The 17,213-nt window shown below is 33.8% G+C and overlaps 1 long non-coding RNA gene across 1 annotated transcript in view; it reads right to left on the bottom strand.

The window, feature by feature from the left end:
- LOC138697168 (uncharacterized) overlaps nucleotides 1-16,892 on the bottom strand; it is a 154,414-nt gene extending 137,522 nt beyond the window's left edge. Inside the window, exons 1-2 of the long non-coding RNA XR_011331551.1 lie at nucleotides 16,532-16,892; nucleotides 15,097-15,209 (exon numbers count right to left, since the gene is read on the bottom strand). This is a non-coding gene — a long non-coding RNA (uncharacterized lncRNA). The remainder of the gene's footprint in view (nucleotides 1-15,096; nucleotides 15,210-16,531) is intronic.
- Between the last annotated feature and the right edge of the window lie 321 nt (nucleotides 16,893-17,213).

Below are 17,213 nucleotides of genomic sequence, written 5' to 3'. Positions count from 1 at the left end.
TCAGTGGAGTGTCTTCTAAAACATGAGGTATGGTTCCAGTGAATTTCAATGTTGTGAAGGTCATAACTCGGAAATAAAGCATTTCCGGACACATGTTGTAATGAACTATTTTGATTGTCTACATGTGGGAAATGCATACCTGAAATTATGCCCCGTATTTTTTAAACACTTTGTATAGCAGGCCTGCACAAGGTTTGCGCTCTCCGAGCCGGCTCACAGCTCATGAGCAGAATGCAGATATTAGCTGCGCTCTGTATAAGGGTGGACTGGAAGAAGGGGTGATCTCGTACAAAATATACACAAAAGGAAGTACTATTACGAGTGTTTATGAAATGAATTCCCTTTCAGTGTTTGCAAAAGTATCTTGGTCTATTATTAATTAATAAAGAAATATTTATTTTACAGAAATAATAGAAATTCTATAGCTACTTAAATGTACAATATCATTTTGTTATATTTTTATTTATCAGTATATCAAAACGAGGTTTTATGCTGTTGGCAGCTGAAAGGAACAGTAGCCTACTGATCGTAATGACATCAGTTGCAGATGTTCGATGTCTGCCTTTATTAAAGTTGATTATAGAAAACAGTTGCTCACAAATATAAATGTTGAGCCAAACATAGCAATCATTTTCACAGCCAGCCTGTGTAGTCGTGGATATTATTGCTAATGTTTAGTCTTGTAAAACTCAACCAGGCTAGTAATATTATTCAAACGATCTTTAGCCCTTAGGTCACATTGAAGATCAATAAGTTCGAGCTGTAAATCGTTAAATGTTAAATGTTATGTTCCGTCTTTTAGATTCCTCCATACTGTACTGTAGCAGTAGGTAAGCAACGTGAAACAGTTACTGAGAATAGGCCTACACACTGCACTCCACTAGATAACTGAGTGGTCGTTTTCCTCTCCTCTACCCAAATCAAGTCTATGGCATTCTGACGTATCTTCCTCTCCGTTTCGGCGAGCGGTAAACACAGCTCTCCCGCATCCATGGCTCCTGGCGGGTATGCTTCCTCCCTCTCCCTTCTGCACGACGGTGCATATTCAGATACACTTCTTACCCGTTGCCCATTTCAGCGAGTGCTGACAACCACTGGTATAATGCTTTTAATCAAGATATTTAAGAAAATAACTTTACTAAATTGAAATTAGAAGGTAATTTAAGTCAAGACATTCCAGTAGGAGGAGGAGTAAGACAAGGTGAATCGCTGATCCCACTGCTTTTAATGTAGTAATGAATGGAACAATAAAAAGCATTAAAGATAAAAAAAGAATATGAAATAGGCAGAAAATAAATAAATATTATTTGTTATGCAGATGAACCAGTCCTTATTGCTGGCAGTGAAGACAACCTACAAAAACTACTCTATCAATTCATGTTGAGTTGCCATAAACATAACATTAAAATATCAGTTGGTAAAACAAAGACTATAACTGTCAGCAAAGAACCTACGAGTATTCGCTGTAAACTGGAATTGCAAGGAAAGATCATAGAACAAGTGATGACATTCAATTATCAAGGAACAGAAATAACAACTAGTAACGGTGCTCTTCAATATGAGGTACAGCTACAAGTCCATAAAGCTGCAAGAATCTCTGGATGCCTGAAAGACTCAATTGGGCCGTATTCATAGACGTTCTTAGCGCGGGCTTCCGGTGGATGATCAGCGAACTAACGTTTTTCGTATTCATAAACCAGTGTCTGATATATGGCATATGATATGATATGATATATATGATATGATATATATGATATGATATGATATATATATATATGATATGATATGATATGATATGATATGATATGATATGATATGATATGATATGATATGATATGATATGATATTATATGATATATGATATGATATGATATAATATGATATGATATGATATGATATGATATGATATGATATGATATGATATATATGATATGATATATGATATATATGATATGATATATATGATATGATATGATATATATGATATAATATATATGATATGATATGATATATATGATATGATATGATTGATATGATATGATATGATATGATATGATATGATATGATATGATATGATATGATATGATATGATATGATATATGATATGATATATGATATGATATAATATGATATGATATATATGATATGATATGATATGATATGATATGATATGATATATGATATGATATGATATGATATGATATGATATGATATATATGATATGATATATATGATATATATGATATGATATGATATGATATATGATATGATATGATATGATATGATATGATATGATATAATATGATATGATATGATATGATATGATATGATATGATATGATATGATATGATATGATATGATATGATATGATATGATATACATGATATGATATACATGATATTATATGATATATGATACATGATATGATATGATATATGACATATGATATGATATATCATATGATATGGTATGATATGATATATGGTATGATATGATGTATGATATATAATATGATGTATGATATATAATATGATAGATGATATATGATATATGATATGATATATGATGTGATATATGATATGATATGACATATGATATGATATATTATATATGATATTATATGATATATGGTATGATATGATATATGACATGATATGATATGAATGATATATGATATGATATATATGATGTGATATATGATACGATACGAGACGATGTGATATGATATGATTATTTATTTATGTATTTTTATGGTTATTTTACGACGCTTTATCAACAGCTTAGGTTATTTAGCGTCTGAATGAGGTGAAGGTGATAATGCCGGTGAAATGAGTCCGGGGTCCAGCACCGAAAGTTACCTAGCATTTGCTCTTCTTGAGTTGAGGGAAAACCCCGGAAAAAACCTCAACCAGGTAACTTTCCCCGACCGGGAATCGAACCCGGGCCACCTGGTTTCGCGGCCAGACGCGCTGACCGTTACTCCACAGGTGTGGACTTATTTATTTATTATTTTGCCAATAATCGTAATATAAAATATAAAATATGATATATATGATATGATGATATGATATACGATATAAGTCCACACCTGTGGAATAACGGTTAGCACGTCTAGCCGCGAAACCAGGTGGCCCGGGTTCGATTCCCGATCGGGGCAAGTTACCTGGTTGAGGTTTTTTCCGGGGTTTTCCCTCAACCCAATATGAGCAAATGCTGGGTAACTTTCGGTGTTGGACCCCGGAATCATTTCACCGGCATTATCACCTTCATTTCATTCAGACGCTAAATAACCTAAGCTGTTGATAAAACGTCGTAAAATAACCTACTAAAATAAAAAAATATACGATATACGATATATGATATGATGTGAAGAGTCCACTGCAAGAATGATGGATGTCATTTGGAATACATTTTGCAGGAGAAGCAATTGAAAGTTTGAAATGCTTAGCGCTCAAAGCTTAACTGTGATTTTCCGATCATTACTGGACAATGACTATCAGTGTTAATGCCATATAACTCTCTATGCACATTCTATATGTCTTAAGCTATGCATTGACAGTCTTGGTTCATTTTCGACAAGAAAGTGACATCCATCATTCTTGCAGTGGATTCTTCATATATTATATTATATGTAATGATACAAAATATGATATATGTACAATATATGATATGAGGTGCACTCGTTATGAATGACTGATTGGCCGGGATCCGACGGAATAAGCGCCGTCTTAAATCACAAATGATTTAAATGATTTACGCATATCATATATATATATATATATATATATATATATATATATATATATATTATTTTATGCTCGACCATGCCGAAATGTAGTAATTATACACCTGGTAGCAGACCTTTAATGCATGTCATTAAAGTACACCTACTCATTAAAGGTCAGGTCTTTCAGCCAATGACGACTCAGGTTACAACTGTTCAGCCAATGACAGGTCAGCTTTCTACCGTTATAAAACCGCAAGTATCGATTATTCTCGGATATGCAGTCGAAAGAGAATTAGCGAAAAGTCACAGAGGCTGGAAATCCAATACTGTCGCAGAAGGTTATGTTCTGTTACTATAATAATTAGCGTTAATTGTAAATAATATTCAAATAAATTCAATTTGTCATCTCATTTTTCAATGTCTAATTTAATTTCAATGTTATCTCTGTAGGTTCTTATGGCCTAGCAAGGTCAATGTGAACATCTGTTCCTCGGAAAAAATCAATACTTTCGCGTCTGCGCACATCTCACAACATACGGGACATTGGTCAAGGTCAGACACAAAGAAAATTAATCATATCAAGTTAGAAATATGGACAAGCATAAAAAGTAGTATGAAACTCGCCTATAATGGTAATTAAGAAGCTCGTATGAAAATTATGAAACGAGCGCAAGCGAGTTTCATAAATATCCATACTCGCTTCTTAATTACCTTCATTATAGGTTCGTTGCATAATGTACTATTAACGTACCAAAGTACATATGAAGTTTCCACCTCCGCACATATGTGGACATTGTCCTACGTTCATAGACATCTATGACGTAGTGCAGAGGGCAGGCCACTAGAGGGAACCCAAGAGGTGGAATTTAAACTGAGACGATTCGATCCGACATAGGGATGGGTATCCGATATGGCTTAGTGGATAAAGCATCAGTACGTAGAGCTGAAAACCCGGGTTCAAATCCCGGTGCCGGAGAGAATTTTTCTCCGTTACACTACTCTTTCATCGTACGACGACGCTGAATATCTGCATTTAAACTTCATATGTAGGCCTAACTTCGGTACATTAAAATAATATACACGGATGTTATTTAGTTAGATTTTAGAATTTAGAGTTCAGAGACGAACTGGATCTCGTTTTTCGATACAATCACGAAAATTATTCTCCTAAGAATATTTCCACCATAAAATATCTATTCATGACAAATGCTTAGAAAAGTAAACTCACAAATTTCAGGAGAATATCTCGCAACCCGACATAATTGATGCCAGGGTCGCGGCCCGGCGGTTGAGAAACACTGTTGTAGATCATCTTCTATTTCCGGTTTAATTTTTTCACGCTTTTAGAGAATCATTCTGTGCTGCCGAACATTGAAATCTTTCAAATCCGAGTTAGAAAATTATCTTATGACGAGTTGCCAAACTAACTTACTATTATGACAAGTGTTGTATTGCATGTTTCCAAGTATTCACATTTTTTTTAATGTTCTAGTGACATTTAACTTATTTTATAGTTTTGTTTTCATATCTCCTGATAATGATAAGTTATATCTATAATGTGATAACTTGAGCTATATATAATCATAATTTTCCTTACTGTGTGTACCTAAAAATATTGTATTCATTGTATGTTTGTACTTACTTACTTACTGGCTTTTAAGGAACCCGGAGGTTCATTGCCGCCCTCACATAAGCCCGCCATTGGTCCCTATCCTGAGCAAGATTAATCCAGTCTCTACCATCATATTCCACCTCCCTCAAATACATTTTAATATTATCTTCCCACCTACGCCTCAGCCTCCCCAAAGGTCTTTTTCACTACGGCCTCCCAACTAACACTCTATATGCATTTCTGGATTCGCCCATACGTGCTACATGTCCTGCCCATCTTAAACGTCTGGATTTTATGTTCCTAATTATGTCAGGTGAAGTATACAATGCATGCAGCTCTCCATTGTGTAACTTTCTCCATTCTCCTGTAACTTCATCCCTCTTAGCCCCAAATATTTTCCTAAGAACCTTATTCTCAAACACCCTTAATCTCTGTTCCTCTCGCAAAGTGAGAGTCCAAGTTTGTACTGCACTACTTTATTATTATTATTATTATTATTATTATTATTATTATTATTATTATTATTATTATCATTATTATTATTTACCATTATTATTATTATTATTATTATTATTATTTACCATTATTATTATTATTTACCATTAATATTATTATTTACCATTATTATTATTATTATTATTATTATTATTATTATTATTATTGTAAATACTTTTCTTATTTTTTATACTTTGTATGTCTCATTTATTTTGACCTGCTGTTTACATTTTATTATGCTTTCTCCTTTCTTTGTGTATGTTATATATTATGTCTGATTTCTACTTACTTGTTGTTTACATTTTATTATTATTATTATTATTATTATTATTATTATTATTATTATTATTATTATTATTATCTTATTCAGTTTTGTTTGTAAAATTGTAGTGTACTTTGTAAATTTGTAATGTTTTTTGTAACGTAGTTTTACTCCAGGTTGAGTGTTAGAGAAGGCCGTATGGCCTCAATACTGCCAGGTTAAATAAATCATTATTATTATTATTATTATTATTATTATTATTATTATCTTATTCAGTTTTGTTTGTAAAATTGTAGTGTACTTTGTAAATTTGTAATGTTTTTTGTAACGTAGTTTTACTCCAGGTTGAGTGTTAGAGAAGGCCGTATGGCCTCAATACTGCCAGGTTAAATAAATCATTATTATTATTATTATTATTATTATTATTATTATTATTATTATTGTTATCTTATTCAGTTTTGTTTGTAAAATTGTAGTGTACTTTGTAAATTTGTAATGTTTTTTGTAATGTAGTTTTACTCCAGGTTGAGTGTTAGAGAAGGCCGTATGGCCTCAATACTGCCAGGTTAAATAAATCATTATTATTATTATTATTATTATTATTATTATTATTATTATTATTATTATTATTATTAATATTTCTCGGATCTTTTCCCAACTGTACCTACCTTACTTCCTCTTGGTATTGGAATTTAGACAAATTACGATCTAACTGCATAGAGAAAAAAAATATGAACCCTGTATTAAACTACAAGCTACAGACAAAAGCCATTGCTGAATCCCCTCTTCCCGCGCTCCTGTTTTGTGTCCTATATGTAGGCCTATATTGGTAATTATATCACAAAGAAGAGTCGGCGATGTTGCTCTTAAATGGGGCAGCCCGGATAAGAAACAGCACGGAGGAACACGATGTGTCTAAGACAGAAAAACAAGTTCTATCGCAGGATGGACAGCACCAGAAATTCTCCACTTTCATCGTACAACATGATGCTGTAACCTCTTACACCCGTCCACTCACTTGCGTTGTACACAATTCACACCTGCCCTAGAAAAAAAATGTCTTCATAAACAGATCGGCCGCTTCGTGAAGACGAATGCTGGGCACTAACTTCGTGAGGCAATTATATCCATTGCGTGACGACTGACGTCCCGTCAAGTGAAAACGATTGGGAACAGGTGGCTATCAACTGGCACTCAGCAAGTGGCATATCTGTGAGACTACCAAGTTTTTTAGATTAACTCAAAAAGAATATTTTATCTGGAAAGCAACATCCTACAGTCAAAGTATTAAGTCGTTTTAGAAAACTTTCCCTTTCACTTCACTACAAAATTCTGTAGCAAGGACTGGCGGAATCAGCAATACTGTAGCATTGGCGGAATCAGCAATACTGTAGCATTGGCGGAATCACAAATACTATAGCATTGGTAAAATCAGAAATACTGTAGCATTAGTAGAATCAGCAATACTATAGTATTGGTGGAATCAGCAATACTGTAGCATTGGCGGAATCAGCAATACTGTACTGTGGCATTGGCGGAATTACAAATACTATAGTATTGGTATAATCAGCAATACTGTAGCATTAGTAGAATCAGCAATACTATAGCATTGGTGGAATCAGCAATACTGTACTGTGGCATTGGCGGAATGCATTGGCGGAATCAGCAATACTGTACTGTGGCATTGGCGGAATTACAAATACTATAGTATTGGTAGAATCAGCAATACTGTAGCATTAGTAGAATCAGCAATACTATAGCATTGGTGGAATCAGCAATACTGTACTGTGGCATTGGCGGAATGCATTGGCGCAATCAGCAATACTGTACTGTGGCATTGGCGGAATTACAAATACTATAGTATTGGTAGAATCAGCAATACTGCAGCATTAGTAGAATCAGCAATACTGTAGCATTGGTGGAATCAGCAATACTGTAGCATTACTAGAATCAACAATACTGTAGCATTGGTGGAATCAGCAATACTGTAGCATTAGTAGAATCAGCAATACTGTAGCATTAGTAGAATCAGCAATACTATAGCATTGGTGGAATCAGCAATACTGTACTGTGGCATTGGCGGAATCAGCAATACTGTACTGTGGCATTGGCGGAATTACAAATACTATAGTATTGGTAGAATCAGCAATACTGTAGCGTTAGTAGAATCAGCAATACTGTAGCATTGGTGGAATCAGCAATACTGTAGCATTGGAAGAATCAACAATACTGTAGCATTGGAAGAATCAACAATACTGTAGCATTGGTAGAATCAACAATACTGTAGCATTGGAAGAATCAGCAATACTGTACTGTGGCATTGGCGGAATTACAAATACTATAGTATTGGTAGAATCAGCAATACTGTAGCATTAGTAGAATCAGCAATACTGTAGCATTGGTGGAATCAGCAATACTGTAGTATTGGTAGAATCAGCAATACTGTAGCATTAGTAGAATCAGCAATACTGTAGCATTGGTAGAATCAACAATACTGTAGCATTGGAAGAATCAGCAATACCGTAGGATTGGTAGAATCAACAATACTGTAGGATTGGTGAAATCAGCAATATTGTAGCATCGGCGGAATCAGCAATACTGTAGAAAATTAATATTCAACTCATAATAGTTGGTATCAGATATTTATTTTTTTTTTGAGTGAAATAAGATGCAAGGTGGTGGTGGTGGTAGTAGTAGTAGTAGTAGTAGTAGTAGTAGTAGTAGTAGTAGTAGTAGTAGTCCACAGCTGTGGAGTAACGGTCAGCGCGTCTGGCCGCGAAACCAGGTGGCCCGGGTTCGAATCCCGGTCGGTGCAAGTTACCTGGTTGAAGTGTTTCCGGGGTTTTCCCTCAATCCAATAGGAGCAAATGCTGGGTAACTTTCGGTGCTGGACTCCGGACTCATTTCACCGGCATTATCACCTTCATATCATTCAGACGCTAAATAACTTAGATTTTGTTGCAGCGTCGTAAAATAATCCAACAAAATAAAAAATAAAAAAGTAGTAGTAACAGTAATGCCAGTTGTTAAACGATATAACAGTAATATTGATACTAAAAACAAAACTAATCTCCTTCCATCTGGTTTGTAATGAAGCAGTTTGTACGGTAGCCCAGTGTTGTCAAAGCAAGCGCATTTTTCTGACCTTGACGTCGTGCGCGGGCAGCAAGAGCTATGTATGGAAAGGGGAAGGGTGTGTATATGAATAAGTAACCTGTTGGATTAAGAAAACAGTGGTGCACAAACTTCAAACGGAACGTGAAATTTTATGTCGTTATTTTTAAATGGCTTCTTTCTGTTTAATATTATCTATATTGTCTATAAAACAAAAGTACTAACACTGATTTCTTAGTATTGCAGCACTTGTGTTTTAAATCTTAATAACATAATAGAGAGTTAAGAAGGAATATTCACTTAAATTCCATAGTAGTATAATATTATACTGTATTAAGTGAATGAAACACATCATTCATAAAGAAAGTGATATTCCAAAGAAAGAGATTGAGTATGACATGATAAGTTGAATTTATATTGATGGTATCTTTAGCCTTACAAAAGTAATCAATAAACTAATCAAAACAATATTACAGTACAAAGCAAAGTTACCTAGGTACTGTATCTCTTTTAAGTGTAACTAATATTACATAACAAAACTCTTATCCCATTATGCTTTTAAGGTGATATTGGTGAGCAACTTCCTATCATCAGAATATTGAATTATTTTCTCGAAATGTGCTAAAGCTATAGAGCTGACATTTCTACAACACATGGGCACGTATCTTTTGCTTATGATGTAACAGTAGTTGCTTTGTTAACTCATTTTCTTACAAACAATTTCCATGCTAATATTTTCAAAATTTTCAATACACTATCTTCAGTAATACGTAACTAATATACGGTATATTAGATTTACGAAAACATTCTGTAAGGCTACTAAATACATAGGCCTATACCTGAAAATTTCACTTTTCTATACGAAAAGTTGAGAAAATATTTATTTTGAATAAAAAAATCAAACTTGTGAAAAATGAACATTAAAATTAAAAACTTACATTCTTATAATGCACTTATACTTCTCAGGCAAATCTAAAAATTACCATGGATACAGTTTTAATAAGTTCTCTTCCCTTTATCCATTGAATCAGTGCTGGCCATCCCTGAATATAGCTCGACCAAGCGGCATATACCACCTCTTTCGTCTGTCTCTTTCCTTTCCGCTGTAAAGCGCTCAGGCTCTCCTGGGCTCTAAAGCGCGCGCTTGCTCCTGTGGCCATCAATTGACATGCCTGTGGTAGGCAATGTTGTTTCATTCGTTCTACGTAATTCTTTTTATTTATTATTGTACTCTTCTACTAAACTATTTTACTAATACGCAATTTTAAATACGTCAGTAAGTGCGCAATAGATGACATTGTTAGTGCTTGAAAGTCGGGTCTCTATTAAGGTATTCAAGCAGATTTGGTGATTAATTTAGAACGGCCGTGTGTGAAGAAAGTGTTATGAGAAACAAAGTAAATGACACATAATTAATGGTTAGCCCCTGGCCCGTTTCCAAAGCGACGGCTGAAAGCCACGAGAAATAATAACAGGGGCAATTCGCGTTCATAGCTAGCCTACTGAATGACAGAGTGACGGACTGACATACAGCGGAATGCGAGTCGCAGGTGTTAATTGTGCAATCGGAGGACGCTGGGAACAACTGTGGTTTCGCGGTTTCGGCGGTCCCACAGTCTTTCGCGAAGACAGCGGCTGCTATTTACACAACGCTGTGGACAGCTCCCAGGTTCTGCGTAACACATGTGATGCAGTGCGTAAAATTATCTTTTGTGTGTTTTATTTCTCATGTGTGTTATCACACAGGTGAGATTTTCGGTAACTATTTCATATATTATATATATATATATATATATATATATATAAACTTCAACGTGCTCATAATTTGTGTGTACGTTTTGTAAGCAATGTTCGTAAATATGATCATATTACCCCATCCCTGGAAGCAATAGGTTGGCTTAAACTAGATAAGAAAAGAAATTTACATTCACTTCTCTTTCTCTTCGAAATCTTGAACTCTTCTATTCCTTCGTACCTGTCATCTCGCTTCACTTACCTTTCTTCCCACCATAATCTGAACACACGCTCTCGTCATGAAACAATACTAACAATACCATCCCATCGCACCTCCTCATACTCATCTTCTTTCACAATAGCCCTGCCAAGACTCTGGAATTCGCTACCTGCTAGCATCAGGGACTGTCGAAATCAAATTGAATTCAAACGAAAACTTACTAGGCACTTGGTCAGTAATTGATTACTTGTAAATAGTTTCTTTAATCTATCACAAAATATTTCAATATTCAGTAATTTCATCACTATACAATTTTGTTATTCTAGATTTAATTTGTAATTCAGTAAATATAAAATATTCTTTGTTTCTCTATGATAAATTATCTAGCTTTAATTATTCAGGTAATCTTTTCGTACTTTGATTTTATTGTAATTGTAAATTTAATACTAATTGTAATATTGTTTGTAATTGTAATTGTAATTGTAAATTTAATACTAATTGTAATTTTATTGTTGATATTGTAGTTGGAATCTCCTGGTAGAGGGGCAGAGAAGGCCTGACGGCCTTATCTCTACCAGGTTAAATAAATAAATACTACTACTACTACTACTACTACTACTACTACTACTACTACTACTACTATATATATATTCACCAATGAAATGTAAGACTCAATTTAATTTCAATCTATCACAGTCATCTATGACTGCAATAGTAGTATTTTTATCGGTTTAAATGATCGATTCTGTTTTATTGATTCTGCTTCCTAATTTTATTTATTTATTTATTTTTATTTATTTATTTGGTGGTGTCAATAAAGACACATGTCATTACAAGTTCCAGGTCACGTGGACCCTTGCCTTAACAAGAATACTGCTTAGTATAACATGAGTACGTAAATGAAGTGTGACCATCTTCTCCATCAGAAACGGAGACTGGTAAGCTGGACATGTAGGTAAGCTTTCAGAGTCAATGATTTCTGCAGAAAAGTTAACATCACTTGATTGTTCACTGAATGCTATGTGTAATTATGGTTTAATGAGTGGATTAGGATGTGTTTGTAGTTTCTGAAGATAATTTTTACGTAAGTGGTGCACGTAGTCACTGAATAAAATGATTTCCAGGTCACTGTACAGTTGTGCGTTAGGAATGTAAAAATCAGCTCCTGTGATGGTTCTGCACACAGCTCTTTGGATGGCATCGAGTTTCTTGATGTGGCGGGGATGGGTTTGAGCCCAAATTTCTGACGCGTAGGACATATATGATCGTATAAGTGATGTGTACAGCAATAGTTTGGTTTTGAGGGGAATTAAGCTTTTAAGTATTGGATATAATGCTAAGAATCTTTGCAAAGCTCTGTCTCGTATTAACTGTATATCCTAATTTTATTCAATTTAATTATCAGAGTCATCTATGACTGCAATAGTAGTATTTTTATCGGTTTAAATTATCGATTCTGTTTTATTGATTCTGTTTCCCAATTTTAACGCGAAACGTTTACGTTTGAGGGTCAAATTGAGAGGATATTAAAGAAGTTTCAACATCTGACGTGATTTCCTTATTGTAAGATGAAATTCCTGAAGTTGATTATAGGGGCAGCAACGCGATGGTGCATCATTATTACATCCGCCAATAGATGGCAGTTTCTAAACTAAATGTAAATAAATGAGGCAAATTTTACTGCTATAAGATGTACCTAACCCCTTAAACCCTGTTTCATATTACTACCATAAAGAGACATTATACAAAACTCCATTGTCACGTGAACTTTGCCATGATATTAATACTGATTAAGGAAAAAGCGTTGTCGAATACCATTTTTTTGATATTACAAAATTTTGAAACTGCAAAGAAGACTAAATAAGGGAAAATTTCTCAGATTTAAAAATTTCCCGAAAATTCATTACAATTCAAAATTCCACTCCTTAGGTCAATTTGTGCTAGGTTTATTTAAATGTTCGGCTCGACATATATATGCGACATTTTCTTTCAAAAATGAAACACGTTAAATGTAAAGCGCGTTCCCGATTGACGGACCAACATTCATTTGAGCAATTACAAATTGCAACTTATGATGGAGAACCAGATTTCACTTCACATTAAAACATCGCGATAGGCTGATGAGTAATTTCAAATCCATCAGAATGATGCTAAGCTATCATATAGTTTGGTTACTTATTTCCAGACTATACGGGCAAGGTTCAGTCATCTCCTCCCCCCCAGCCTATTGCTTTCTACCCCTCGTCTTGCAAGGCGGGCTGCGTTTCATATGGCGTCCACCCACGTTGACATTGTGTCTTCGATACAGCCTATCCCGATTATTCTTCCTACATACACAATTTAGAACACCGTGAAATGTTTTTGAGCGAGATCGTGCGTATTTGCTTGCTTTCCGCACAGAACCAATACGCGGTAAGTGTGAAATACCACATTCAGTATTCCCAACGTAACACACATAACAATTTCCCTCTTCTTACCGCTTACGCGCCATATTCATTTTACTGCTTTAGGCTTTTAAGGATACCCATGAGTGAAAAATGAATATCACAAAAGAAAAAAAAAATTCTACAAGTCAAATTAATAACATTACACAAAAACTTGATAGCAAATTAAAGAACCATATGCATGGGGGATGTCCTGACCAAAAATCAAAACATTTCAAATAAAATTACAACGCAGGGGGCATTTTGTAGCGTAGTTATAAAAAATAGTAAATATTTTATTACTCAGAAACTATTTGCCCTAGGAGGATGAAACGTTGTCAGTTTTTTATTGCAATCAATGAATATGTGTGGTACAAATTTCATAAGGATTGACTGAATAGTTTCGGATTTACAAATTTAACTCATGGGTATCCTTAACATATTATTTTTAGAGACGTTTAACATAGTAATAATTATAAATTGGAAACTTACCACTGCAATTTCACCTAAATTGCACTGTTAATTATTGTTTTTAAATATTTGCAAAAATTAAGTAAACTCTACAACACCACAAACGTTACTGCATTTGTAATGCAAGTAACATTAAGGAAGCCGTGAAAAAATCAACAAGATTCCAGATGCCGATGTTATTACTGGAATATGTTATATAAATAATATTGTTAAAATATCAAAATTAAAAATAAATCATTACATAACCTTACCGTTTGTTTTAAGTTCGCATTTATAGACTGGGGGAAAGAAAAGACAGACGTATATCACGGCCTGCTGGAATATAGTAAACACAGAAAACATTTTATAGCAACAATGTTGAAGATAGATATTTTAGTTTTTAAAAGTTGCCGTCATTGAACATAAACCAAGATGGAGATTTCATTGCAACTAATTAGAACTTCCTCTTTCAGGTATGTAATAAACGATCTTCGCACAAAATAATGTACGATACACGAGCGATATGTTTGTTTTAATGTTCTCGGAAATTAAAAAAGCTCAACTACGTTTCGCTTTTTCAATCTTTTCCTCGAACATGAAAACATCAACATACCGCTCTTGTAACGCATATTACTATTACGTTAATTGCTTTCTATACTTTATGAATCGTGGAAATCCTTGTTTCCATAGCGATAGTAGGAATGGTTTGGAAAATAAAATTTCGTATTTTGGTTGTCACTAATCATCACCATAAACATCTTCTTTCATATAATCGGCAGCGTTATCAATTTCCTCATCACATCTTCACGATAATCACCCCAACGCTCTCGTCAGTATTTACCCAACACAGTTACTCCACTTCGCTTCCCGGCCCTGGCCTTGTTTTCTCTTGCGTGAGCAACGATCAATTTTTATGAACTTTTTGTGCTGCAGCTTTTTCAAGTTGTTCCAGTGGCTTGCATCTCGTACACGAGGGTTAAGCGTTCGTATCTGCGGACTATTATTTAAATCACTTAAGCTTACAATAATGTGGTTTTACTTTAAACGGGTTAAGCTTACCGTGACGGAGACAACAGTTTCGGGGCCTTCCTGCAAATTGTGTGTCAGCAGTGAAGACGGTGAAGACATTTTGCAGAAAAAATTAGAAAACTTGTAGCATGCATCATGGCCTCCTGTAAAGAGGAGATTTAATATTAAAACAGCTGATTTCCATACTTATGTAATTTTACATAGGATTTATATTGACATAATAATAATAATAATAATAATAATAATAATAATAATAATAATAATAATAATAATAATAATAGAGGCATAAATTAATAATATACTCATTAACACTCATGAATGAAAACAATGTATAGTTTTTTTCGAGGTTTTCTCCAACTGTAATGCGAATGTCAGGTAATTACGGCGAATCCTCGGCCTCATCTCGCCAAAAAAGCCATCTCGCAAAGAAAACAAGAAACGAGTAAGAAACAAAAACAAAATAAGAATAAAAACAAGAACAAAACAAAAAGGAAACAAAATAAAACAAACGAAAACAAAAAACAAAACAAGAACAAAACAAAAATAAAAAACAACAAAATAAAACAAACGAAAACAGAAACAAAACAAATAGAAAAAAAGAAAAGAAAACAAAAAAAAAACAAAAATACAAACGGAACAAAACAAAAACGAAACAATACAAAACGAAAAAAACGAGCAAGACAAAACGAAAAAAAAAACAAACAAAAGAAAAGAAAAAGAAACAAACGAAAACAGAAACAAAACAAATAGAAAAAAGAAAAGAAAACAAAAAAAAAAACAAAAATACAAACGGAACAAAACAAAAACGAAACAATACAAAACGAAAAAAACGAGCAAGACAAAACGAAAAAAAAAAACAAACAAAAGAAAAGAAAAAGAAACAAACGAAAACAGAAACAAAACGAACAGAAAAAAGAAAACAAAAGAAAAAAACAGAAATACAAACGGAACAAAACAAAACAAAAGAAAAGAAAATAGAACAAACGAAAACAGAAACAAAACAAACAGAAAAAAGAAAACAAAATAAATATACAAACGGAACAGAACAACAAAAACAAAACAATACAAAACGAAAAAAACGAACAAAACAAAACGAAAAAGCGAAAAAAACAAAAGAAAACAAAACAAACAAAAGAAAATGAAACAAAAGAAAAGAAAATGAAACAAACGAAAACAAAAAAACAAGCAAAACATAAACAAGAAGAAAAAAAATGAAAAATTAAAACAAAAACAATACGAAAAAACGAAGGAAACAAAACAACCAAAAGAAAACAAAAGCAAAACAAACAAAAAATATAAAAACAATAGAAACAAAATTAAAAAAAGGAAAACAGAAAAAGAAAATCAAAATCAAAGAAATGAACCAAAATAAATAAATAAATAAATTAGTAATTTTCACTCTCACTAATACTTCACGGCATCGTCCATATTATTACTTGCTGTAGCTCTAGAATCCTATACCTACCACGTCTGACGACGTAAACTATTCGTTTAATGTGGAATAAATCTTCGGTGTTCACCTACTTAGTAACATCAAGTTCCCAAGAAGCTAAACCTTTTGGAATTACTTTACTTGTTTCTTTATTTATCACTTCACTTATTTCTTCGCATGCAATTCGATTTGCACTGTCTGAAACTACTGTATTGTCTATTTAAGATTTCACTTCAAGATTTTGTATACCACCACTGCTTAAAAATGCATCACCACATTTGTCAGTAAACAATTCAGCACCTCAGTACACTGCTACCTCAATTTTGTGGCCAAACTAGTCTTGCTTTAATTTGTGTTGTTCGTGCACTTTCAGCTCTGCACCCTTTTGACTCTACATTCATTGCATGGCCATCACCGACTGAGGGTCCAATAAACTACCCAGTTGTGCGTCTTACGTCACTCGCGGACCTACGTCGTACCTCGAATGCATTCAGCCTGAACCTGTTCTACTGTACCTTCCGCTGGCCGTACTTACGCTCAATCCTGCGGGCGCAGAGATTAGATTCTGATTTCTGAGCATTGTATTCAACGTCTATGAACCTGACTTCACTTATAAATTGTTATGCTTATAAATACACTAGTGCAGGTACTGTACATGAATGGCTTCATACCAATTCGCTATCTCCCAATGTAACTAAAACTACTTTAGTCACTT

The sequence above is a fragment of the Periplaneta americana genome, chromosome 3, assembly GCF_040183065.1.
Source record: "Periplaneta americana isolate PAMFEO1 chromosome 3, P.americana_PAMFEO1_priV1, whole genome shotgun sequence".
NCBI classification, from domain to species: Eukaryota; Metazoa; Arthropoda; class Insecta; order Blattodea; family Blattidae; genus Periplaneta; species Periplaneta americana.
Note: the sequence above shows the minus strand (reverse complement) of the source record. Positions and strands in the feature narration are given on the sequence as shown.